Source organism: Empidonax traillii, unplaced genomic scaffold (genome assembly GCF_003031625.1).
Source record: "Empidonax traillii isolate 1590-97213 ecotype Southwest subspecies unplaced genomic scaffold, ASM303162v1 scaffold32:size1966603, whole genome shotgun sequence".
Classification (NCBI taxonomy): Eukaryota; Metazoa; Chordata; class Aves; order Passeriformes; family Tyrannidae; genus Empidonax; species Empidonax traillii.
The window spans coordinates 27,336-54,246 of NW_020955225.1; the positions used below are offsets into that span (position 1 = coordinate 27,336).

At 41.3% G+C, this 26,911-nt stretch overlaps 1 protein-coding gene and 1 long non-coding RNA gene across 6 annotated transcripts in view; one reads left to right on the top strand and one right to left on the bottom strand.

Annotated features, from left to right (window-relative positions):
* LOC114073715 (connector enhancer of kinase suppressor of ras 2-like) overlaps positions 1–26,911 on the top strand; it is a 176,284-nt gene that overhangs the window by 6,123 nt on the left and 143,250 nt on the right. The window lies entirely within an intron of this gene.
* On the bottom strand, positions 16,242–19,850 carry LOC114073718. The gene is made up of 3 exons (XR_003574373.1): positions 19,802–19,850; positions 17,735–17,836; positions 16,242–17,468 (listed from the first exon to the last, which is right to left on the bottom strand). It is a non-coding gene; the product is annotated as an uncharacterized LOC114073718 (long non-coding RNA).

Sequence of the window (26,911 nt, forward strand, 5' to 3'; positions counted from 1 at the left end):
AATTATTTGGCTGAGGTATTTCTGCATCCCCCTCTCTGTTACCTCATTTTTACTGCTGTCTGTTTGAGGACCAATTAGAAACTGGTCTATATATCTTCTAGGAACCGACTGTATTAGCACTGTCTCCATAAAAGATTTCAGCCACATTTAGCAATTTAATGGGCTGTATTTATTATCAGGTTATTTAGGAAGATATTCTGAAATTTCCTTATCTGTAAAGCAGATACATTCAGACCTTTTAAGAAAGGTAATTCTGCTCACAGGGAAAAGTCTGAGCTGAATGAAAGTCTCTCCAGTCACGTTTATCAAGCGTAGCTAATCTCCCAGGTCATTATGTAAAGAAATTTGCTTTATTGTCTTGCAGCTTAATATCAGCAGTCAGACACCATTGTCATGCACTGCTGTGTCTTGTAACCTTTACCATGTGTTAAAACACATTATGCAAAATTCCAACTTTCTCCCAGTTCTGACTCTGCAAGGAGGACAGAGTGGATCAGAGGGGATCAACCTTCTCCAGCTCTGCATTATTTCACAGTGTCTCATATTATGAAGCAAAATTCAGAATAAACTGGCTCCTGTGGATAACAATTTCAGATCACCCCAAATGAGGAGCTGTATGTCAAGGGACTGCAAAGAGACTGGATCCTGCTGAGCAATAGGAGGCTTTCATGGTCTTTTCCCAGACTTTCTTGCCCTGCTAATCCCAGTTTCTAAATTTTTCCTTGCCTTGGCAGGAATGGCACCACCCCATGTACCATAACATTGAGAACTCTGTGTGGAACACTTTTAGCACTTTATAAAATGTGTATTTCCTAAAAAAGAGCAGAATATCTCAGTGTCACAGGATTTCTGGCTGCCTAAGTAGAAAAGCCATTTGAGAAACATTAAACTTTGCAGAAAAATACATTCAAAGTAGCACTTTAGTGCATGCTGGAAAAACACTGTCTGGAAGGTGGAGTGTAAGGCAAAGTTCTCTTGCAGCTCCTGTCTCCAAATCCATGGGAAGGCAGCTCCAGGACTCCTGGGTCTGTCCTCAAGGGAATCTTCTAACTGGCTTGAGTAAAGAAATATTCCTCCCTAGTGACATTTCCATACATCTCATTCTGGTGGGTTAAATTCCTGCATTTCTCTTTGCAATGAAGGAAAGGATGCACGAGGCACAGCAAATATTGCAACCCTTGCATATGCCAGGAAAGCAAAAAGTTTGTTACAATTTGTGTTTTGCACAGTTGTTTTAACACCTACAAAGGTTGAAAAGCTAAAAAAAGAGAGAATTTGTTCTTTTGTTGCCCTTCTTTCTGCAGCCATGTCCTGCTATTCTGACAGAAGTGGAGGTTGTAGTTCTGCTGTGAAATTAGTGACATTGTTGATATGAAATGAAGCATTTTACGTAATAAACTACAATAGTATCAGATATTGCTGGGCAATAAAATACATTCATCCTGCCCACCCAGAATAATTTTGTAGATATCTTCTAGATGCTACTTTGGTAGTTTAGGTATTTTAGCAAACATGGCCCTCTCTTCCCTAGTGCTGTTGTAGGGATGGCAGGAGCTGGAAAGTGGAGGTTCAGGAGTTACATGACAGGATTTAGAGGGAGGAAAAAATTATGAGGTTGTATTTGTGGAGAGCCCTAGTGAGGAATCAAAATGAAATTATTTCTGATTAACTAACACTCCAACAGCTCCAACAGGTGTCCTTGTTGACCTCCTGGAGCAACGAGCTGAGGAGAATTCAAGGCCAATGCAATGTTTGGGTTTTCCTACTCAAATCCTCTGCCAACTGCTTTCCAGAAAAGATGATTGTAAAAGACTGTGGTGCCTTTTTAGTTCTAACGTAGGTGGTATGTTTAAAATAAAAATGTAGCAGCCTGTAATTTTCTAAAATACATTCAGCTTTATTCCCTACAAACGTGTCCACCTCTTTCATTCTAAAAATCGTACAAAGCCTGGGAAAACTCCCCGGGTTCCAGGAGCTCTGAAGGCAGGAATTGTGTTTTCTCTGAGTGTACTGAAACTGCTACAGCTGCAGAAAGGATTCATTGGGCACCTCTGCTTTCCAGCTGACATGGAAATCTCTGAGTTCAGACACTGGTGTCATCTGACAGCTCAGACATGGCAATGATCCCTGGAATTAAGAGCATGTTATGGGTCTGACTCCTCCAGCTTCCCCCGTTCCCTTTTTCTCTCTCTCCTGGTTATTCCTGTTCCTCTCCAGCAGCATTTGCTTGCCTTTTTCACAGGGAGGTGGGCAGTAACCATCAGATGGTGAAGGAATTCATTCATTTAACATTAAACATTTCTAGTCCTGCATACCTTGGAGAGGTGATTTGGAAGTGAACTGCATCCAAAATCCAGGAGAAGGTGGAAACCACCTACCTCAAGGAGCCAAGCAGAGCTCCTGGGAGCTCTGAGATGCAAATACTGATGTTCCACTGGCTCTCCATGAAAACCTCCTGGGAATGGCCAGGCTGCTTCTTGTTGCTCTTTCAGCCTGGGAAATGTTGCTGCCATGGAAGATCGTGGTGGTAAGGGGGGATAGTTCAACATCTATTTATGAGACCTTTTCCAGTGGATAGGAAATATCTTACAGTAGCCAGCAGTGTGCTGCAGTGGGCACATTCCTAAACCCAGGAAAGACAGATGGAGGAAACTGTTATTGATCACTCAGCATCAACAATGTGCTCATAATGAAAATGCCCTGAATTACAAAGCACTGAGGAGAGGTTTTAATTGCCCATTGTCAAGAGATTTGCGCTGTTCATTGCCAAGCCACACTGAGATTTTTCCTCAGTTGCACAAAAGGCAACTTTATAGTTTCCAGAGGAAAAAGACATTCAAAGCAGAGAAAAATCACCTTGAAATTTGCATTTGTGTCATGCAGTTGGAGGGAACAGGCAGAGCAATGTAAGAGAAGTTCAGAACTAATAGAGTTTGAATGTCATACAAAAAAATGGATCCACTGTGGGCAGTAGCTCAGCAATGCTGTTCTTCCAGAACTAAATTTCAGAGGATGGAGAGAGTTAGTGAATAATACACTTAAAAAAAAAAAAATGCTACAAATAATTATCTAAGCAGTAAAACAGATACATTAGAATAATAAATAGACAGTAAATTTTCACCTAGGAAATAAAAAACAAAGAGAAAGTTAAAAAAATTGCAATTTTCTTAGAGAGATGGAGGAAGACCTTTCTCAAGACTTTCATAAGTGGACTTAAAAACATTAGGAAATGTGCTGAGGAAACCATCACCTGCTGAAAGGAAGATGCACTGGGGCATCATGTGAGCTATTTCTTGTTTCTCTGATCATTCTCAGGACAAATTGTCAATGGCTTTTGTGGCAGCACAGAAATCATTATTTGCATATCAGCACTGAGGCAGTGCTTTAACCAGGAACCAAATTGCTCAGACGATCGTTCGATGGAAGTGTTTTAATTCAATCTCGGCATCATTCCCAAGGCCATCAATATCAGGGAGAATGTGGAAAGGAGCTTTTCTATTCCCCATTTTCTGGGGGCTGCTCTTTGGCTGTCAAGTTCCACACGTTTTATGTCTCTAAAGGTAGTTCTGTATTTATTTCATTAATAAGGTTCCTTTTCTGGTATCAAAATAACATGGTTTATCCCTGAAACATTTTGGATGTTTCCATTTTCTTTTCTGAACAACTTTTTCAATAGCAGGATGTTGATATTTGAGGAACCCTGGCATTTGGAATGAGTTAATTCCCCATAACCCCTGTGATTTTGTCAAAGGCCTTGTTTTTCGGAGGTGTTTATAAATCCAATCAATGTGTTTGATGGATCTCCAGCTTCCATGGCATAGATCCAGGCAGAAATTCCAAGTGAAACCCAACTGTCTGACTCTTCTGTGTGATGTCAGACTGCCTTGATTCACCCCAGTGCTCTTTGCTTTTCTCTCACCATCTGATGTCACACTTGATTTGAATTGCTGAAAGTCTCATGAAATTATTCTTTCAAATCTCATTAATATCCCACCTTTTGAGGGGAAATGATAGACAATATTTCAATTTTTGCTTGCAAACTGGCAAGCTGTCACATAAAAGGACAAGATTAAACCTTACAGCAAACTGTGAGGCCGTGTAAGTGCCATCCTGGAACAGTCTCTATTTGTTCTCATAATGAAGTAACCAACAACAGTGAAAGGGCAGAAGAAAATAAATTGCATCTCTGATTAACCCTAGTAGGCATCCATGCCTGCTAACATAATTATTATAATTTTATAGCAGTTCAAGATATACCAGAATAAATTATATGTGTCTCTCGCACCTTCACTAATTCTTCTGGAGCCAGTGGCTCCCTTTACTTCACAGCTACGATCCCCAAAACATGGTAATGAGGCTCCATGACTAAGCATTCCCTAAAAGATAACAGAATTGGCATATTTTGGGTTTGGTGCAGAGAAAAAACACAAATTTCTCAGGGGAAAAAAAAACAAACCAAAAAAAAGGACCATATGGTGGATGTGTTAAAACACTGGCCAACTTACTCTAAGAAAGTACATTTTGAAACAGGAACTGTGATTCTTTGGAGAGTTAAAAATAAACAAGGTTTCTAAATTGCATCCAAGAGGCACAGAGGAGCTGGAAGGTAAGATTGCTTCATGTTATTTTGGTCTGGAGGTCATCTTACCACCTCCTATAGTCAAGATTATTTGGCAAGTTATCTTGATTTGCATGTCTAGATGAGGAGTTGTGCTCTGAGAGAAATCCACACTCACAGTGTAGCATTCCTTATCCAGGAGTGATAAAAGATGCAGAGGCAACAATGCAGCTGTGACTGGCGATGAAACAGGGGCAGGTAGTGATAGGGCAAGGAGGAATGGCCTTAAGATGAAGAAGGCTTAGATGGGATATTAGAAAGGAATTCTTGGCTGGGAGGGTGGGGAGGCCCTGGCACAGCTTGCCCAGAGAAGCTGTGGCTGCCCCTGGATCCCTGGAAGTGTCCAAGGCCAGGTTGGATGGGGCTTGGAGCAATCTGGGATAGTGGAAGGCATTGCTGCCCATGAAGAGGGTGGGACTGGATGGTCCTCGAGGTCCCTTCCAACCCAAACCATTCTGGGATTATCTGATTGTATGAAACAAAATGTGCTGTTTATAAACCCATTCACTGTCACTGGTTTGCAGAACTTCAGACTGGGAGTGCATACACTGAGGTAAAGGTAAATATGGGATTTACAGTTCAGAAACTGATTATTTTTCTAAGTCTGTATTAAACCAAGTCATCTTGGTGGTATTTGCATCCTTACCCTGATGAGAGGGTAAAATGAAAACAGGGTACACATTAAATGATCTAAAAAGAGCCCAACAGCCTGAGGTGATAGAAAGCAGCGAAAATGCTTTGAAAAACACTGTTAAAACCTGTTCCTCCTCCCCTCCTGCAGACAGGGGGCAGGTGGATGGCACTGCCTGTTCTCCCTGCACTGAGTGCTTCATTTCTGTTCTAATGGACAATCACATTGCAGTCCTTGCTGGCATTTCAGTGCAGGATGACATTGTCCTTGTGCAGCTTTTACAAGGCAGTTCAGAGCTGCTGAGATCAGAGGCACTGGGGAAAGGCAGGATCATTATCAGCATCCTGCTGTTGGGAGGTTCTGCTCTTTATCAGATCAGGTAACCTGGGACAAAGCAATATTTGCTATCAAAGGGTAATGACAACCTTATCTACATTGTGGACTATTAACTCTTTTTATTGGCTCTGGTGTCCCCCATACAGCAGTATTTAAACACAAAGCTCCAGTGTTCAATGGTTCAGGGCATTTTTGGGTTGCTAAAGTGGCAGGCAGAGTTGGTAGGGACTGCCAGAGACACAAAAACTTCAAGTTTGATGCAGATAAACGTTCTGAGTTTTACAGGTAGCAAGTATTTCAAGAGCAATGACTCTTAATAATGACAGAGAGACATGGTGAAGTGCAGAGAGGTGGTAATTAATACCAGTAGCATTTGCAGCAAAAAGTTTCATCGTGGCTGTTTGCACTTCAGAATTCCTGTCATTGTTCCACAGTGCAGGGAAACTGCTCCAGGAAAGACCTGGCTTCACTGGGGAAATCACATCTTCAAGGCTGAAGCGTTTTTGTGCACACAGATAGCCCATTAATCAAGGGAAAAATCTGAGGCATGTTATTCATCATATTTGCTGTGTTTGGATTTGAAGTGATGAGAATTATAATAATGATCTTGAGCATTATTATTAAGTAATATGAAGTGGTTCATCTGCAGGAATAAATACGATTTGGCCTGTGAAGGTTCAGACATCTGGTACAGGCATATGGGTTGGGAATCATTAGATAATTGTTACAAAAATACAATAAAAATGTCTTTTTGATGAGAGAATCGAGGCCTTCAGGATGGCTCCATGTGCTTCCCTCTTGAATGGGAGCTCCTTCCTGCCCCTGTTCCGCCTCACAGCTCTCCCAAAACATATGTGATGCCTGTCAGGTTACTGAGGTTGCTTAGTTTGAAACATGCTCAGAGTAGCAAACAGCTTTCAGGACTCATTTTCAGAAAATGCTTTATGTTGCACTGATTTTTGGGTAATAAATTGTCCCACCTTCTAAATGTGTGTGTGCTGGGCATTCCTGTTGCACTGTGGTGACCTGATGTGGATTTCCCGAGTATGGATATTCCGAGCACGGAATCACAGGATGGTTTGGGTTGGAAGGGATCTTAAAGCCCATCCCTTCCCACCCCCTGCCATGGGCAGGGACACCTTCCACTAACCCAGGTCTCTCCAAGCCCCGTCCAACCTGGTCTTGGACACTTCCAGGGATGGGGCAGCCACAGCTTCTCTGGGAACCTGTGCCAGGGCCTCCCCACCCTCCCAGCCAAGAATTCCATGTTGGAGAACCTTCTCCTTGTCTAAATCCAAGCCTCTCTTACAGATATCTTTGCTAGTTCACGTACTAATTCATGCACAAGTATTAACCAGGAATCACTTATGTATCTGGTCATCATAAGCAGGTACTTCCCCACAGGAAAATACCGTATTAACTCTCCGTTCCTTTCTTTGTGTATTTTGATTTCATCTCTGATTCTGTTAAGCTAAAACATCTTCACGATTTATTCAACAAATATGACTTGCTGCAATCTTCTTTATGCTAAGAATTTAAGAAAAAAGGCCTTGGGCTGCCTGCCATTATTAACATTGAGAATTCCTGCTGATTCTCAGGTAGCTGTCAGTTCAGCATAAGGAAAAAAGCTAATTATTTTAAGCAGGTCAGTCAGGAAGAAAACTGAAATTCTGCATGAAGTCACGTGCCCCTTGACTTTAGCTGAGATTTGCTGCCACAGAAATATGTGGCTGAAAAGGAATCCACTGGTAAAAATACATAGTGCAAATATTTAACAATGTAATCTTATCAGGCTTGAAATTAAAGCATTGCATGCAAATTAGCTCCTTGATTTGCATCAGGATGAGGCTGAGAAGGATAATGAGGAAAACAAGAAGATGTGAATAAGAAAATGAATCTAAAGTAAGTGGGTAGGTGTCCTTTTTTTTTTTTTTTTTTTTTTTTTTTTTTTTTTTTTTTTTTTTTTTTTTTTTTTTTTTTTTTTTGATATAACAACATTTTTCTACAGAAAAAGGGGATAAGAATTACAGAAAACTTCTCCGACACCGGGCAAGACATCCTAAGTATTTTTACTGTGATATATTCTGTATTTTTATAAAATATTTATTACTTTTAAAAGGCTGAAATTACACTTGGGAGTGCCAAATCCCTTGGAATTCAAAGGCACTTAAATACTACAGTGTATTTACTTATGCTGAAGAAACACTGCTAGACTAAAAACTCAGAAAATTCCATAAAAACATTCAGTTCCTTTATCACATGGCACCAAAAACAATTGTCTTAAAGCGAAATATTTTACTACTCAGACTACTTTTTCTAGTGTTGAATGCTTTGATATTTCATTTATTTTGAAGGATGCAACAGGTTAGAAAATTTGACTTTGCTACAGTAACAGTGGAATTTTTAGTTAGGATTTGCCATCCCTGGAAGTGCCCAAGGCCAGGTTGGATGAGGCTTGGAGCAACCTGGGCTAGTGGAAGGTGTCCCTGCCCATGGAGGGGTGGGACTGGATGGGCTTTAAGGCCTCTTCCAACCCAAACCATTCTATAATTCTATAATATATTGGAAAAACAACCATGTCTAGGGATATGATGCCTCAAACTGCTACAAATCCAAACTGGTTTAGAAAGGAAAGGAATTGTCCCTTATAAAATGTAAATGAAAGCCCACTTATATATTTTTATCAGATAATTGAAACTGCTTTATTCACCCATGGGTGACCTCAACAGCACGTAAACTGGATGGTCCCCTTAAATCAATGGACCACATCCAGAACATGGTGTTATTTCATAAATTATTGTGTCTGTGAACAAACAAACTCAACAACTCAATAGTGCTGGGTGGAACTGATGTGCTGCAATGGCAAAGCCCCTTTTGTACCTTTCTGGACAGGAATTGATGTCGAATTTGCTGACTTGCTGAGCCAAACCCCGCGCTGGCTCAGTGAACCCAAAGAGCTCTTGCAGGGATCGTTTGTCTGTTCCTGTGTCTCTCCAGACACCTGTGGGCTGAGCTGGCTCTGATCCCATCACTGAGCTGAGCAGAAATTCCTCCAGCAAACTCTGTATGAGGGAAGTTTTAGAGTTTGTTCAGTAAATTTTGTTTTCAGTGGTATCAGTTCACGTTTTCACTGCTTCAAGGGCCAGATCCTCAAAGCTAAACTCACGTGCTAAACTATACATTAGACATGGTTTTGTTATTTAAATATGTACGACCTGTATGCTCATCTTAGAAAGACTAACCTAATTTTTTTGTTTTGAGAGTATAAAAGGAGTTTTCCCAAAGTTTTCTGAACATCTTACGGGCTCCAACCTCAAAAGAGGTGCAGATACAGGGAAAAAAAAAATAAAAAAAGGGAAAGGCTAATTCAGTTAACAGAGATGATGAACTGTGCTGTATTGATTGCGGCCAGACTGATTACAGACTCGGGTGAAGGTTTTCCTGAGCACGCAGTTCCCTGCATTCCAGTTGGCTTGGAAAAGGAGGGAGAAGGGAAAGTACAGCAGGGAAAGCTGCTGACGTGAACGGGCTCCTTAACATTCCCGGCACACAGGGCTCCCTCCGGCAGAGCCCCCGCAGTCTCGGTGCTGTTCCTTCAATCACTCCCTGCCTTGGGGGCGATTCTCTGCCATTTCCATCACACAGACCCCGGCGGTGCCCGAGGTGCCGCGGCGGGAGGGACGGGCACCCCCTGCTCTGGCTGAGCCTCGAAAACCATCGCACATCAGCGCGGAATCCGGGAAGGAGGAGCAGCCGGCTGGGGGAGACATCGAATGAGACAGATGGACAATTCCGGAACGTTGTGTTTGAAGAGGCAGCTCTTTTGGAAAGAGATAGCCGGGTCTTTGCAGTATGCTTTGCAGGAAGTGTTGGCCTCGAATGTTGATCGTTCTTGCAAAGATCAAACAAACATCAAAACAAACAAACAAACAATCTTTCCTCGTGTACACTAAGCCAATAAATGTAAGCACAACTAAGGGGAACTGCAGCAAAATGGAGAATCTTCTGCTACAGAACTCCCGGGAAAAGCTCTGTCTGTCATCTGTGTCAAAACTCTTTAGTCTTCCCTTTTGATGTTCCTTTTTTTCCAAGGAAATACTGAATTTTAGGCAGAAAGTTATGCTAATAGAACAGCACATCTCCTCAGCCGAACTTCCAGCACCCCTTTGCACCCTGAGCACCTGACACTTCGTGGCAAATTCCAACCTTGAACTCTGAAACCTGAGCAGGTATTTAATTACAAACTCTCCTAGGCTTTGCCTGGGTGCCACACTGGGATCACAGCAGCAGCTGGAGCCCCTGGGCCCACGAGGATGTGGGAGAGGAGCCACGTGAGGTCTGTGTGCCCTTTTTGGAGGGACAAAGTGACTCTGGAGGTAAAACAGAGCCAGGGGGCACCATTCTCAGGGCAAGGAGAGCAGGTTGTTTTCATATTTCCTTTGAGCTGATGAAAATGATGGTTTCTTTGTGCATCAATTCCAGGTATGGAACTCCCAGAACTAAAGCCATGGGTAATGTCCAAACCCATAATGATTTCAGGAGTGCATTGCTTCATAGTACTGAGAACCTTGCCAGTTTTTCCATTCTCCTATTTCCCACCCTAAAACGTGGGAGAACTCCATCTTCGTGCCCAATCCTACACTCCAAAATATTTGTTTTAGCAATCTGATGGAGCAAAACTCCTGTGCTTAATTTCTTTTCAGTTCTACACTACACAGACTTTAAGACAAAAAATTGCACTCAGTGTTCGTCATTGACAGAATATGTAAAATGTGCTCATTTCTCTCTTGGTACTCCCTGCATTATGGATTTTAATTAGTTCATGAATCTGGAGAAGGCACTGTTTTTGTGTTTCAGTTCAAAACAGGCTATCAGCCTTTCCCTTTTTTTACTTGAAGACATGCATATAATATTTTTTTCCCCTTTCCTTGTAATAAATATACCAGATAAGACTGTCACTTCACAGACTACAGCTGTCTGCCCTGCCATGTGCTGATGCCTCTGAGTCGAAAGAAAACTCCAGGCAATGCCCTGTGTTTCTTTATACACTTTCTGATACCTCTAATCAGAGAATAGATTTTATAGGAAGTTCCATCACATCTCTGCCTCTTGATTCTATTTTTTTTTCCTGGCTGATGTAATCTCATAGGCTCCCTTTGCTCTTTGTAGCTAGCAGGGAAAAAGGAAGAGGAGAGTGAGAAATTATTCTGACACCTTTTTTTCGGGTTTCTACCACTTGTCAGCCCTTCCACTAATGGTTGTTACAAAATTAAAAGGCACAGTTAGAATGTGGAACGCTAACACGTACATCTGAGTTGCACAATTTTCACTTCAAGTTTTGAATTTCTAACCAACCTCTCCATCTTAAGTGTTCCAGCAGGAGAAAATGGAAGCAAGCAATTAAAGGAGGGGCGAGGGAGGGAGAAGGAACAAAGTTGTATCAAATTTGATGCCATAAGAGGTTTTTTTTGTTTGTTTTACATAGATAGAGTTGCAAGGGCTCGTTCCTCGGTACATTTTGTCTCAGAAGACCGAGTGCTTCAAGCACAGGAAACAGCATCCCAAAATACGCCCAAACACTGACTGATGTGCGTGTTCTCTTCCTAAAATGCCTGATCCTGCTCATCCTGAGCTCAGCAGCTGAATTCAGGCTTCTTCAGGGTTTAGCTGAAGCTGAACCAAGTCCTGTAATCCCCAGGTCTTCGGAAATGCTCCAAAGCCCAGTCAAAGTTGCTTTGCTTGGACCAAGAGCTGCCTCAAAGGCAAAGCTGGCCTGAGAACCTAAAAAAACCTCCGTGGTTGTTCTGATAGGCAAATGCATCAATTATAGATGGGATCTCCACTTTGCAGAAGAGCACTGCTGTTATAACCGTCACAAAAGTGGAAACACAAAAAGCTCTGGGGAGAGGCTGCAGCACAGATCGATACGAGCAGCACGTGAGCTTTTATGGGGGAAGAAGAAGCGACAGAAGGATCTTGAGGGGAGCCACAGATAAACAACTGATGGTACAAAACAACTCACCTGTGCTAAGAAGCAGGAAAAAGTGGGTTTCAAATATACCAGAGGACACTGCTCAGAAATAGGACAGGCTCTGGCATATTGGGGTTGGATTTCTCTGGCAGTCCCCTCAGACACCCGTGGCTGTCCCTTGTGACAGGTGACAACTACAGGGAAGGTCAGTTCAGAGAAAAACAGGATGAAATGTACTTTTCTCTATAGGTTTTAAAGATAGGTCTTTTTTTGTATTTTAAATGCTCCCAGCTGACCACATAATTTATCAATTCCAGAAGAAAAAAAACAAACAACAAAACAGATTTAAAGGCGACCTTCAGTACAGTTATAATCCAGTTGGATGCTTTTCTGGGAAGCACTGGCTGGGAAGACACTATTGTTTACTTCAGATACATCTGGTGCACTGTTGTGGTCAGCAGCCCTCACTGTGTGTCCACAACATCTTCACTGTGGTGTTTCCTTGAATTAATTGGGCTCAATTAGGACCATTTACCATTCACATTTAATTTCACTAGTATGATTTAGCCAATTTTCAGGACGTGCTGTATCTCTTTGCATCAGAAATTACCTTTCTCACCAAAAGGACTTTGCTCCAAAGAAATATCTCTGATTTAATACTCTCCTGTAGCATCTGGCTCATCTGCCTAAAAAATTAAGATTGGTTTTGCTTACAGTTTAAATTCCCAGTCATCACATTACCACTTTGGCAGTTATGATAATTTTTACTGAATTAATTTCCATCTCAAAAAAAGTCTTCTTTTTTTTTTTTTTTCCCCCCCTGACTTTTTAAGCTCTTTTTGGCTGCTGGCAAGAATTCAGTAATGCTTCAGATATTAATGTTTATTTTTTAAATAAGTTTGTCATTTAGGAAAAAAAAAAGGAAGGTACATCTGACTCCTTAAACACTGTAGGTCTAAATGTTAAATATGACAGCTGAGAGACCTCTCTTTTTAGTTTTAATCAGTTTAAATTTGAATTTGTTCAGATGGGTTTTGACCAGTTAATTTGTCCTGACAGCTCTCAGGGTCACATTTAGTTTATCCCCATAGGTGCCTTGTTCTCCAGGAGAATAAAATGCATTTGTCTCATCCACTTGCCTTTGATTTTCATATTTGTGTGAATGACTTTGAAATCACAGGAATCAAAAGAATTAAATTAAATAAAATGGAAAACAGATTAAATAAAATGTTTTTGCCTCCCTAAAACATTGCCTGAAAGGTCCCTGGGTGGACAAAATGACCGCAGAATTTACAAAATGCTGAAAACTTCTGATGTGATTGCACCCATAAAGAAGGAACATTTCTTCCTTTACTTCATAACCAGCCTCAAATATTTTCACAGGAGTATTTGCATTATGGTTATTGGAGCTTCTGTGTGTGGGAGGAGGCTCAGTTTGCCTGAAATGATGGTATTCCAGCACTGAGGACATCAAGTTACTATAAAGGAAGCAAATCAGGAAAAGCACATGAACTAATAGCAGCTCATTTTAAATTTGTGTAGGCAGAAAGTGTTGTGCCTGCTCTCTAAAAATATATTGAAACCCAAACTAAGCTCTGAGGGCAGAGAAGATCTTTGAAAAGGAGGTGCATGAAGAGAATGCCTCCCAGTGTCACAGCTGTTTTTGAAACAAAGCAAATAACAAGCAGAGTTTCCTGAGCCCAGGCATCCCATGGAGGTTGTGACAACAGGGTGCCCAGAATGGACTGGGCCACACAGTAACTTCGTAAAAGCAAATCCATATATTGATTAAAATCAAACCAACCCCAACAGAAGTTGATTGACCTTTCTAAATGGCAGGGTTTTTTTCATGCCGTGGGTATGGAAGTCTTTCAGCCGCTGCAGCCGTGCCTGGCACTTTCAGCTGTTTTCTTCCACACACAAAGGAGCCTCGTTTCCCATGACAGCAAAGTGCACATCAGCACATGCCATGCAAATCACAACCACTTCAAAACCTCTCTCTATGCAGAGGAATATTCAGCAAATCATCTCCCCTAATAACAGGAGTCTCCAGCTGCCGAGGGCTCTGTTATTGGACCTCGCTTGAAAGACTTCACGGTGTCTGCACGTGAGTGTCGGTGACACTGGGAAATACAGTCAGGCTGGAACAGAAATTTGAAGTACATGACAAAAACCAGCCTTTATCTCATAGCCCTTGCAACAGTTTTCTTTAAAACACTCCTACTCCAAGAACCCAGGCACGTAGAGAGTGTTTCCAGCGGGAGTAAGAAAAGATATAGATGGGTTTGTGATGTACAAGTCCTCTGGAACTTAGTGGAGTTCAGGGTCTTGCTCTCACAGAAAACATGAACTCCAAGCCAGGTTCCCACTGGCCTGAATCCCACACAAAGTGAGCACCTTTCACTTTGAAGCTGGAAGCAAGAGTCAGCGCACTTAATGAAGGGCAATCAGTTCATATCAAGATCACCACAGCCAGCAAACCTTCCAGACTGTGTGTCTGCATGGTTTAAAGGGGAAAAGAAGACAATACAGAGGATAGAAGTATTTGGCATTTTTCCCAGTTAAATAAGATAGTAAACCCAGTAATATTTGCTAAAAAAAAAAAAAAAAAAAAGAGCATTAGATAAGTATTAAGAATATTAAAAGAGAAGCAGATGCATAATGCATGACTGTTAAAGGTGGTAGGCTCCACCAGTGGCACAATAATCAATAAGATACTGAAAGAGTTGGCGGGGAAGGACAGAAAAAGCAAGATTACATCATGAGGGTGAGATCTTGGCAGTACCTGTGGGGGATTCAACAGGATCATGTTTGCAGCTGGAAAAGAACAGACATAAGGTTATGCCTAAATTTATACTGCTGCATTGAGTTCTCAGCCTCTGAACTTGGAAAAGAATGATTTACCCAATACTGAGGGCAATCAGAGACAACTGCATTTAACAAAGCAATAATAACAGCTGACAGCATCAGCCTGCATAGCTCAGGAGCTTCTGTCAAGGCAGAATTTACAGAAACAACTTTCCAGCAGTTCAGTCCACTGGTTCTAAGAATGATCCCAGGATAAGCTTTCCTAACTCAGAAACTCCCAGGGATGAAGCGAAGAACTAAAGCTAACTCACTAAAAATGATCTGGATGTATTTATTTCCAGCAGGCACAGTGATTAACATAAAAACTTTAAAATGAGAGGCAGCCTGTTAAAAACCACATGAATGCTTCAGGGTGCCACCAGCTGTAAATCCCTGCTGGTCTCCACCAGTTCAAGAGGACCCAGTGATCCTGGAGGTCTTTTCCAACCTCTATGATTCTGTGACTACAATTTTGATAAGCAGCTACATCTCTGGAACATCAGTTCTAAAAATTCTCTAGATGAGTTTAAGCTTTTAATGGTTGTTGGGCTTTTAACCTGGAGGTTTTTGACAGTCTAGTTATTATAAAAAAGCATGTGTATGCTTCTACCCAGAGATGTGGTGGGGGAAGGATGAATAACCTCTGGAAGAGGACAAAGAAACACGATGGAAAAATGATGATCCACCTGTTGGTGCCTCTTAACATGCCCCTGAAATGCCAGGAATTTCACATTCATTTCTGGGCTCAGATCCTAACTCATTTAGATGATCTCGGATTTTTGCTTTGCTCTTCTAATGAAGACCATTCCCAAGCTTTCCAGTATCCACACAAACACTGAGGGTACCAGAATTGGTGATGGAAACTTGGAATCTGACAAGGATGGTCCCTAGGACATAATGCAGCCTGCTGGTTGGTTTGTCTGAGACAGGGAATTATGGCAAGGGCTGACCCAAGAGAGAGCTTTTACACCCAACTGCAATATTTACATAAAATATCAAAGAGAGGAGTGGAAACCCACAAAGGGAGGAAGAAAGGAGGGGGAGCTGAGGGAGGCTGTGCTGATGTTTTTGTCAGCGTTCCAGGTGGAGGCAGTGAATGAATCCTGAGCAGTGTCAAGCTCAGCAGTGACTCACTGTGCTGCCTTCTCTTCAGGCAGAGCAGTGTGCAGGTTGCCTTTCCAAACCTATTTCCATGGGAGAGGCTGTGCAGGAATCCTGTGAAGACACACCTACTAAACTTCACTTGGATCCCCCAGCCTGACAGATAAAGTGCATGTTTAGATGGCTTTCACAGCTGATTTCAGTCCAGTCCAGTGGGTTACACAGGAAAATTGCTTTCAACAGCCCTGTCACAACCCCTGGCTCAACAGCCACTCTCCCAGTGAGGTGATGCCAAGCAATCCGTGCCTTGATCGGGGCTGGAGCCCTGCAAAGCGTCCCACAGGTTGTGCTGCCGTTATCAGGCATCTATACCAACAGATCTGCATGATTTATCCAATTAGCAGGTTACCCAAATTAACTTTTTAAAATTAAGTCTACTGGAAGTAAATGGGTCAGTTATTTTCTTTCATACCTTATTGGCTTCAACCATGTTTCTCTTGGTTTTTAAGGCAGTGAATGAAGAGAGTAATGTGGGTGCTATGAAATGCATATGGGGATAATTTACACCCACTCTTTTTGCAAAGCTGAGGTGAAAAGCTGAAAGAACAATTTGGTTTCATGAAGATGTCACAAAAGTAAGGGACAGCTGCTTGTTTAGTAGTGTAAAAGTCCATTGTCTTCTATACCTATGAAATCCAAAAATATGGCCAAGCAGCCTATAAAATAAACTCTCTTTGACAAAATAAAGTTTTCAAAATAAACAGGTATTTTCCTTTCCTTTTGTAGCAATAGAATGACCTACATGTTGATATTAGTTTTGGGCCTAAATCCCCAATATTGCCTTTGAACAGATCTTTTTAGTTAACAGATCTAAAGTGCCAGCACTTGTAGGATCTTAGTTATTACAGGTTATTGCAACAGTGTTATTTGCCACATCCTAATGAGTTACCCTAAGAAATTAGGAATAAATGATGATCAACATGTGTAACAAACACAGAGGGCTTGATGAAAATGGGAACTTGAGCTAGGAAGAGAAAAGCAAAATAAAATACTGAATGGCAATTTTTCAGTAATTGTTTTGTAAGCACTTTAATACTGAATCTCATTAAAAAAAACCCTAATGCTGTAAATTGGTAATAAGGCCAATGTCCTTTAGTGAACACTTGCTTAAATTTACAGCTATATATCAGCAACTCCCCTGAATAATGCTGAAGTTAGAAGACCTTCTCTGGGTTAAATCATCTTTATGGAATAGGGTAGAGAAAACAATGAAAATTTTGCCTATAACTCATTATTCTGAGTCAAATAATGTTTGCTTCTGCTAAATGCAGAGAAAGTAGTATTTTTGCTTTGATGTACATTCAAATAATGAACTGGGTTACACTGATATAAAAAAGAAGTTAAAGTTTTGTGGTTTTAACATCAGACTGAAACTATACAGCAATGGAAGCATAAATTATGTGGGGTCAGTTTTCAGATAGGAGACTTGCTTTCTTCAGTTGCAACATATATATATATGTATATGTACATGTGAAATTGTCTTGCTCCTTGGAAGATACAATTATCCCGAACTCCAGTGCTTTCTGCAAAGTTCTTAGCCATGGAAAAACTACCAAAATTACTTAGCAGATGGTGTCTTTTTTCCTCACAAAACTAGAGAGGTAAGATTAAGTGTGTCTTTACTATTTTTGATAATGTCAGTTCCTATTCTGTCTTGTTACTCCTGACAGCATGTAAATATTTAATAGCACTCAAAAGGTAACTTGTCTGGAAAGAAGGAACAACATAAATATGTAAGTGAGAGTTGAGTACTGAGCTACTCAGCCTTTGGAAAGGTCTTACAATGAACTCGCTCAGTCCAATAATGTGGTTCTGCCTCACTGAAAACTGCACAGTCACATCCATATCAGAAAGTGAATTAATGTCCTTGGAGTTGCCCAACAAAAGGACTATTTATTGGATTCCTGCAAAAATACATACATACAGACATAGATATATATATATAATAAATATATGTGTGCATCCTTATATCTCAATATTGCCATACATGTTTTTGCTGACAGAGATTAATACACATATTCCTGTGATTTGATAAGGTCAAAACTTTTATCTGCTCACATTTAAATGAGGCAGATTCAATTATAGCACAATCTGACTGATCCTCAGGCAAGTACATTTGGGTTTGTCTAAGTTTTCCCACTGTTTTAGCCTGAGGATCTGCAGTTTTTACCTCTCTCCAGTGCAGTTCTTCCACATGGGATGGGATCCTCCTGTCTTTTCCTTTTCTATTTGATAAATTCCTTTCTCCTGAGCTTCTTTCTCCCAAAATAATCTGAAAGCAAAGCAAAAGCAAAGCAAGTGAAACATGAAAACAATGTGTAGCCTCTATCTTGTTTGCCTAGCACTGGTTTCTATCCTGTTAATTTTTAAGTTTTGAAGTACTATTTAAAAAATCCAAGGAAAAGAAAGCCCATGGCAAGAGTCTGACAGTGTTTCTGCACCAGGCTGGAGCAGACTGATGAATGCTACTCACCTATTAGCCATGAAATGTTCATAAATCTGCCCATAGTATCTACCCAGTATATTGTAAATGTTGACACTGGACCAATTCTAACTAAAAAGACTTGCTTATTTATTTGGTGTTTATTTTCTTCTTAAATATAGTTTAGTAGGCTTTTGAAAAAGGTATGTCTATGTGCAAATAGTGCTATTTTAAATATACTACCAAAATTGCTTGGCTCCAAGAAACCAATATTTTAATGATTATGTTGCTCAGTAGGTCCCAGACTAACACTGAGCTGCACTCAGAAAATACAATCAATCAGCTCAGAGTTGTTCATGCCTTAAACATCCAATATCCTGAGCATACAGAAACATTTCAGAGCAGAACAGAGCAAAAGATTTTGATTCAGCTCTCCCTGCAGCCTCCAGAAAGCTGCTCTGAAAAGACTCCAGAACCTCTTTGATCTCCAATACACGGAGTAAGGTGTGAGAGGGTCTGTAGAACTTGGCTTTTTCATTACCACCTCCAGCTATTTTAGCAAAAGCTGCAGCACTTGTCACTGATTAAATAACACACTTGGACATTTAGTTAATTGCCTGAGTCTCCAAGATAAACAAAATTGCTCAAGTAAAACTTGCTCCTGATTTTTATATGGATGTCAGGTATACGATATGGATTTTTTTTGTGTGGATTTAAAATGTAACTTTCATTCAATAACTTAAATTTAAGAAATTATCACATTGCACACTAAATAATGCACATTATGCTTACAGCACCAAGATGATGTCAGGAAAAGGCACTTTGAATAGATAAATCTAACTCTTCTTAAATAACCAATCAATGTGAACAACCTCTATGCATTTTGCTGTGCTAAAATATACTGCGTAGGATATGGAAAATACAATAGAGACTGCACTTCCAAAACATGATGCTGCTTAGAAACTGGATCACTCTTATCAGCATTTCCTGCCTTCTTAATTTCATGTTCCTATTTAGATGGGGTACTGGGAAGGAATTCTTGGCTGGGAGGGTGGGCAGGCCCTGGCACAGGGAGAAGCTGTGGCTGCCCCATCCCTGGAAGTGTCCAAGGCCAGGTTCGATGGGGTTTGGAGCAACCTGGGCTGGTGGAAGGTGTCCCTGCCCATGGCAGGGAGTGGGACTGGATGACCTTTAAGGTCCCTTCAACACAAACCGTTCCATGATTCCATGAGACACAGTGACATTCCTGTGCCATGTCCATCCCGAGCCACAGGGAATGGAGCCCCGGGCACGGTGACATCCAGGGTTCCCTCAAGGCTCCGAGCCCTCCTCAGGAGAGCCTCCCCAGAGCAATACAGGTGGTCCCAGTCACTGAGGCATCTCAGGGACGTGGAGAGGAGTGTCCCAGCCACGTTCCCCATCTGAGCGGGCACGTGTTGGGCAGCAGCTCTGCCCTCTGTGAGGAAGAGGGGGGATGAGGAGGGGATTCCCCTCAGGGCAGCCTGCAGGACCCCCATCCCAGGGACCGCCACCTGCTCCTCAGAAAATGGTACTGTGTTAAGGGATCTCTGCTGTGAGGTGGGCTCAGGGGGGACCAGGAGTGCCCAGAGGGTGAGGTGGGAGCGTGAGGGGGCAGGGCTGGGGAAGCATGGCGACGCCTCAGGACAGAGCGCTCGGGGACGGGCTGAGGGTGCTGAGGGTACGGTGGACACGATGTGGTGATCCAGGGGCTGGAATGTTACTGGAGGGGCAGGAGAGAGGGTGGTGGGATGGCAGAGGAGAACAGGAATGTAAGAAAAAATGGGATGGCAGGACCTGGAGCCAGCGAGCCAGCGGAACTCCTGCTGCCTTCCCGCGTGCGTCCCCCTCAGGGTCTGGGGTGGAGGGCTGAGGGAGGAAACTCAGGTTTGTGTCTGAGGATGAGGATATATCTAAATCTCTCTATATATGCACATTATCTATCTATCAATCCATCCATCCATCCATCTATCTGTGCACTAGCAGAAAGAATGATGACAAAGTGCGAGGGCCCAAACCGTGCCCGAAATGAGCGGGAAGGGCGTTGTCATGAGGGGTTGAACGGAGGGGACCCGCCTGTGGACCTGGAGCAGAGGGACGAGCCGCTGGTGCAAGCCATGTGTGCATCAGTGCCTGTCTGTCTGTGTGCTGTCTGCACACCGTTTGTGTACACGGCTATACGATGGAGCCCGCTCGGGATGCGCTAATTGCAGCGAGCGTTCCTGTGGGATGAACGCTCGCTGACACGCGTGGGAGTGAGCGGGACAAACAGACGCCATGTGGGGAGGCTGAGCAAATACGTGTGAAGGAGATGCTGCTGTTGTTTTCCAAATATTGATGAGGAGTTGTTAAAACCGGAGTAGTCAGTCATGCTGCTCTGTCTGTTTAGTTTCTTAAACGGAGCACAGATTGAGTAAGTGCTGGCTGTTAAACAAAAAACCAAACCCGACACTCACTTCTAACCTCATCCACACCTTGATTTCCTGCTCTAATCTTCTTCCCAACAGTTTTATGTGCCTTCTGCCAAAAGGAACAGCTCACTGAAGTACTTGCAATTTCTCCCTTGGATATTATTGACTAAAAAAATGCTTATATTCAGCCTCAGTATGTTTGGTATGTGCCTGTTTGTTCATATATCAAATATGAATAACTATCATTATCTAATGTCCTTAGAGAATGTGATAGAATAAAATTCCAAATCCCATTTGAAATTCCACACTTGCTGCAAATTTTCCTGTGTATAATTTTCTAGGAAATGATGAGGTATATTCAAGTTGAAATCAAATTACTTTAGGCTGTTGAGGGAAGCGCTGGTCCTTTATTTCCCACTCCCTCCCTAGTCCATTACAATCCATATGCACCGCAGTCAGGCTTTTGTGATAAATAGCTCTGCAGAAAGTAAAAGCTGCTCATTTTCTTTGATTCCATCTGCAATCACCTCTCAGTTATTGAGGCTGCAGGTGCAGCTCCGTGGAGCTGCTTCCCTCGGTGCTGCGTGGGTGTGGAAGTGGAGGCGCCGTGATCTGGGACTGCCCAGACCTGGGTCAGTGCTCCCTGTGGGATCTCTGCCCTCCCGGTCCTCAACCTGCCTGGTGCTTCCCTGCTCTCTGCAGTTTATTGTGTCTGTGTTTGTGTAACCACCGGTTTCTTGCTTAATTTGTGTTACCAGAACTCTCAGTTACTTCAGGTAATTGAAAGGTGGTTGTGTTTGGGGTTCTGGCAACTTGGTGTGATTTCAGAACAGATTTTACAGTCATTTTCTACTGGAAAACTAATGACAGTTCTTTGTAAATATAGCAGCTGTTGGAGAAGGTGTGAGGGAATTGAGCTAAAACCTCTGTCATAAACAGGTTGGCAGCTTAGTTTGAGCCAATATTTCACTTTCTCTGTTTAGGTCAGATACATTTGAATCGGGTTCAGTCAGCACGCAACACTCTTTTTGCTTCAGAGACAGGCTCTCACTTCCAAGACAGTACCTTCTCCTTAAAAAGAAATTAAATATATTTTAAACATCAGAATTTCAGAAACGGCCATGTAGAAAACCAATTTTTAAAAGTGAGTTGAGTATTAATAGTCAGACCTGAATCTCTTTTTAACTGTAACCATTAGTATGAATGTTCCAGGACTGACTCATACTTTGAGTGCTTGCCAAGAATGACGTGAGTAAATATCTCCCAAAGCCAGCTCTTTTGCAGCAGACTATTGTTAACTGGCATTTGATATATTATAGCAGCATTCATCACAGCTCTTCAGATAAGGTTCAGTCAGGAGAACAGTTGCATTTGTTATTTTCCTTCTTTGCTCCCCTTTTCTTTTCAGACAGTCTCATTCAGCCTTGTTTACAAACTGGAGCACTTGACCCAAAATAAAATAGTGCATAAAATTTCAGGAAAATGTTGTTGTTATAGATACTCACTTTAAGTGTAGATGTTTTAGCATTTTTCAGCCTGTATATCTCAGTGGTAGGGAGTGTTTGAAGCTGTGAATGCCACGGAGATTGAAAACAAGTTTACTTCGCATTTAATCTGGAAGGTGATTCAGGACCACTTGTACCAACATTACATAGACTTGGTTTCCAGGAGCTAATCTTGGGTTGGGATTTAAACACAGTCTGAGTATTAACTTAGGCTACTCCTTCACAGTGGCTTTTGGGGCCAAATGGCAGAAGTTGCATATTTTAAGTTGTATTCATTACGTGGCAGTGAAACCAAAGGCACACACCTGAAAACCTTTATTGTTAGAGAATGTCTCAAAGATTTTCTAAATTCAGAATTTCAGTTACATCTTCAGTACTCCTTGAATATTTCAGGCAATATTATACTCTATTACTTTTTTAGATAAAGCATTGGTACAATATCACTAAAAAGTATTTGTCAACAAAATAAAAGCAAGACCTTTGTAATTTCGGTTCATAATTATAACATATAACATAACGGTTGAAAACAAGGTGGTTTTTTTATTTCAACCAATTATTAACCTGGCAGCAGAAGGCCAGCCTGTGAAAACAGAGTGTTTAAATCTTCTGGGTGATTCTTGTAAAATTCTATTGCTGTTTCATCAGAGAACGAGGGTAAATCCTGCCAAATGCTGCAAACCACAATGTCAAGTTCCTGAATCCCCCAGTTACTACAGCAGGTTTTCAGATCTTCGGGCACCAGACAAGGAGCTCTTCTTTGAATCTCTAGAGAGATAACTTTACAGCAGAGATGTGCCTTGAAGCTGGAACATTTATTCATGGATCAATGGGTGGCATTGCTTGAGAGGAGCTCAGCAGCCTTGCAGTCTTATTCCTGTCAGCATGTTTTGATGTTAGACTGGAGGAGATTTGTCTAACACTTGAAAGGAGGCTTGGGATGGAGGAAAAAAAAAAAAAGGAAATGAGATCAAACAAAGGCCTGATTATATAGTGTTTAAAGAGGAGCTTCCGGGGCATAGCCAGCAGGTTTTAAATATTTAAATATTAATCTTACGCCCTTTATTTTTCTGTGTAAGCAAAAAGATTATACTTCTAAACAAGCAAGTCGTGGTCAAAATGTGTAAGGTGGGGACCTTACAGGTGACATATTAGTTACATATTCATGTGAGGAAAAAAGGGCTGGTTTACCACATGCCTTGGAATTTCAAAGGAACCCGTTACATTGGCCCAGTTTGCACCCTGGATAGAGCTCCAAGTTATTCCTTTTTGTAGGGACAGCATTATCTGGATGCAGTTGTTCTGTTATTCTGCCATAGTGTGAGCACTCCTATAAGGAAATAACCTGCTCAGGGGTTTTTTTTCCAGGACAAAATCCTGCTCTTTGCTCAGATTGGTCCATCAGCACCAAAGCTGTTCCTGTGTTGGGAGCACATGCCAGGAGTCCTGCCAGGAATTTCGAGTGGGATATTTGTCATTGGACAAAGGGCATAACAAATAGCTGGGCAGCTTTTGTCTGCAAACACTCACTGATAACAGAGTGAGGGTTATACAGGATTTAAATGTTGCTCCCAAAGTATTTCCAGATTTTGCTGTGGAGAAAATCTTCCAAATGCAACCTAAGGGCAAACTCTTTTACTGACCCTCTACCCGTGCTGCTCAGAGAAATACTCCTACAGATCAATCTTGGATTCTGTACAAACTGTGAAGATAAAATAGACAAATTTAACACTTTAAACCACTATAGATAGTGTTGTTGACAGCATCTCCTTTTCATCATGAACATCTTGTTTTTCTGAGACCAGCCTGGGCATTAGGGATTGCTTTGGTCTGTTTTTCAGTTAATTTAAAAATGTTCTTGTTTTGCTTTGAGCATTCAGGAAGGAATCAGGATAATGTAAATAAATGGAGTGTCTGCAGTGAAAGCTGCAGCATAGAGCCCTCGAATCCAGCTTCAGATAAATCCACAGCCAGCAAAGTGAACCAACCCACAACAACAAGGTTGCTTCTCTGGTCCCAGACAGCTTTTAAGCTCACTCACTTTATTTCAAGGCTCCACTGCAGACACCAGAGCAACAATTTCCAGAAATACATGACTCATGAACCTACAGATGCAGGGAATTAAGCGTGCAGCCCTCATTTCTTTAGTCCTGAAGTTCTCTACCACTTAAAGTAGAGGAAAGTTTTATTTGCTTATGGTGGTAGTAAGTTAACATCTCCCCTATGAACTGATCTCTTGAGAATAATTCTGCTTTTTATGATCAGAAAGTCACTGCATTCCTCCCTGGCAACTTTTTTCCTCAGTCCTAAGGAATGATTACTGGACCAGAGTCCTGGAAGTAGAGTTGTTCCAGTCTTGCTGGTGTGAAACAAGAAGGTCTCTCATGTGAATGAAAAATTAATTCGAACACGATGATTGTAACAGGTTTCTCTTTATTTGCTTGGCATCTTATTCTTATATTTTTGCAGTCGTATCTCCCAATCAAAAAAATATTTCAGTTATTCAAGAGGTTCAGTGAACACTGAGAGACTCAATCAAAACTACATTTGAAAGCCTCCTTTTTTTTTTTTTTTTTTTTAATATTAAGAACTGAATTTATCCAACGATTGGCATTCAGTGAAACTTCCTAGTTTCCTCCCATAAGCAGTTCTGTCCAGTTTCCTCACAGTAAATAAGGATCACCACATTGGCTAAGAAATTAAATACAGAAAACTGAGCCAAACTTGGTCCCAACCAGCAAACACTCCATATTCCTGCTGATTTTTTTATGAGGGATGTTCAGTGTTTTTTTTTTTTTTGGGGGGGGGGGGGGAAGAAGAAGGGGAATCATCTGCCGTGTGTTGGGTGAGGATGACTGAGCTGAGTGTAAATACTTTGCGCTGTTTGATCCCCCAGCACCAGGCCCCGCTGACAAACCCGGCTCCAAACGTTCCCTGGGAGAAGCTTTGTCAAGGGGGGCTCTGAGTGACAGATGCTGACCTATATATTTGCTGAAAGATCTCTGAAACTTGCTCCCAGTGAGGAGATGGTGGTGCTGCCTTAATGGCTTTGTGATTCAGGAGTTATTCATGCTCCAGTTTTTCCCTCTGTGTTGATGCCAGCAGAGCTGCCCGAGTGTGCTCCGAAAGGGGGTTGGGACAACACCCCTGGGAGAAATGGAGGTGTGTGTGGAGCCCAGCTCTGCTCTGAGACCCTCAACAAGAAGAAATATATATATATATTTTTTTTTGAATCTGATTTTTGTAATTTCTGAATCGGGAATTGGAAATTCAACTTCTGTTTTCATGGATTTTGGTATTTTCTCTGTAAACATATTAAACTAACGAGGGGAAAGGGTTGAGTTTTGGCTAGTTACGCAATTGTTCCCGTTGGTGTTTTTATAGACTTCATTGCAGAGGAATTCTAAAGGAAACATAACTTTTCCCTGTTATCTTTTTAACATTTAGTTGGTTTTTTGGTTAAATTTTCGGGTTACCTTTAAAGTAGCTTGAAACCAAAGAACAAAATGTAGATTTTAAAGCAACTGCAGATAGGTGTTGGCTTCAATCTGAAGGGCTGCAAAGAGGAATGAGCAGATATTTGCTCATTTTAAAGCGTTTTCTGAATGCAGACTTACCCAGAACATGAAATATGAATTAAAAAAATTTGCTAAGATATGCAGAATATCAGCTAGAATAGTTCTGCTGCTCTGTGTTTTTTTAATTCAAGCCATGTCTGGCAAAGCTGAGTTTTATTAAGGAAAGCAAATTACTTGGCCAGTTGTTGAAGGAAAAACAAATAGCGATTAATGCTGTTTATAAGCAGGTTTTTTATGGTGTTAAAATTCAAAAATCAGTCTTGCTGAAAAAATTGCTGGCTGAATAAAACTCCTGTGTTAGCTACGAGGGATTCATATATTTTCATTATTACCTGAGTTCTTGAACAGCTTGTGGAACTGGAAGAAAGGAAAATAAACATGGCCCCCATTCTACATTTTATAGAGGTTGGGGTAGAAACCTTCTCAGTCTATAAATAGCAGAGTTTTTGAGCTGCATGTGGATTTATTTACTACACCTCTTCATTTGAAAATGGAATTTTGGCATATGAAATTTTAGCTTAAACATTTTACCTCTGTACATTTCTATGATTGGCCTGATTAGTGGACATTATTAAATACCCTGTGAAAATAGAAACATTAAGTGTTTACATTTTTGGTGTGAATCATCTACTTTGACCTAAAAGCAGGGAAAAAATGGTTCTAAAAATGGATTCCCTGAAGGAAAATTCCTTTCAGCTCTTCATAGTGTGCCAGTGACACAATGCTATATTTGCACATTAAAAAATACTTCAATTATTTAATTATTAATTAATAAAGACCGGTGTTTGGCGTTTACAGTCCACACATTCCTTTGGGTTTGGTCAAGGTGTGAGAATTGGAACTTGTGTGTGAATACTCTTAAAAAACACCATTCCTAAGATGATGTATTCATTGTATTTAATTCTATATAAATGCAGCAAACGATGATCATTAATAGAATAATTGCCAATTTATTGAGCCCCTTTTGAAGGGGTCTGTGGACAGGCTGACTCCAGGATCTCCTTTTTAAAGCAAATTGTTGTGGATACACTTAAATTTATCCTGGCTTTGCAATTTATTAGAATGCAGAAAAGAAATTCAAATTGCTGCCATGATGTGAAGGTTCTGATTATTCCAGAGGTTTCGTGGGATCCACACACATGAAGGTAGGAGTAAGGAACTGGAGCCAGATATAATACAAAAACTTTTAAGGAATAAATAGCTTTTTACAAGGCTAATGGGAATTTATGAGTGAAAATAACACCAGTACAGGGAGCTTTGGCATCTTTTCAGGAGCAGACGAGGACAGGGGTCCTGTGTAATTGATTTTTCAGGGCTGAATTAAATCCCATTTTGGTTGTGGCTGATTGCATGGCCAGCAAACATCTGCAGACAATTTGGGCAAATTCGACTGACATTTTGTTCCATATCTGCAGA